This window comes from Eulemur rufifrons, unplaced genomic scaffold, assembly GCF_041146395.1.
Source record: "Eulemur rufifrons isolate Redbay unplaced genomic scaffold, OSU_ERuf_1 scaffold_58, whole genome shotgun sequence".
NCBI lineage: Eukaryota > Metazoa > Chordata > Mammalia > Primates > Lemuridae > Eulemur > Eulemur rufifrons.
The window spans coordinates 1,457,501-1,458,340 of record NW_027182840.1 but is presented as its reverse complement, the minus strand read 5'-3'; positions in this window follow the sequence as shown (position 1 = coordinate 1,458,340).

The following is an 840-nucleotide window of genomic DNA, read 5'->3' as shown; positions in this document are numbered from 1 at the left end:
GCCCCCGGAGCGCACCGGGTTGTTCTCCAAGGTGCCCGAAACCGAGCGGTGGTTGTCGTCCTCGTTCCCGGCGTCCCCCTCTGGTCGCCGCTGCAGCGTCTGCTGCGTTGGGTACACCCTCGAGCAGCGTGCTTGGGGTTGTGGGGGGGTCGAGGCGGGCAAGCCTAGAGGCATCCTCCTGCGCTGCGTGGGCGGGCGGGGGGCGTTGTCTTGGCGTCCCCACGATGTGTGCGTGGCGGACTTCGAAAGGCGAGCGCACGGCTTGTGCTCTTCCCACCCTGCCCGAGGGGGGGGTGGTTGCACGGTCGTGTGGGCGATCGTGGTGGGGCTGGGCCGGCGACGTGGTGCCGGCCGGCCCCGTGGGGGGCCTCTGCCACCGGCCTGGTCTGCCTCGGTGACCCCTCTCCCATACCGACGGGGGAGTGTTCCCCTCGAAGTGAGGGGGCTTTTGGACCAGGGGCCCCGACCGCGAACGCTCAGGAGTCGCCAACCGTGCGTGTTTTGCCCCATGCCGCAGACCCCCCCCACACCTCCCCCGGGGCGTGCCTGAACGCCTCCGCCCAGGGCCCTTACGGGGGCGACCGGGGGTCGGGGGCGATCCACCTTCGGCGAGAAAGCGTCTTCTCTAGCGATCATGGAGGCGTGTCCTCTTCTGGGGTTTGTCGGATCCCCCAGCCCGCCGCCTCTCTGCGCGTCGTCAGCCGCCGCCCCTGCGGCTGCCAGTTGTGCGTGGGCAGAGTTCCCTCCTCCCCTGCCGTGGGGGGGAGCGGTCCGCCGGCCCCCGCGGTGGGGGCCGAGTGCCACTCTTCGCCTAACGTGGTCCGCGCCTCCCCCCTGAAC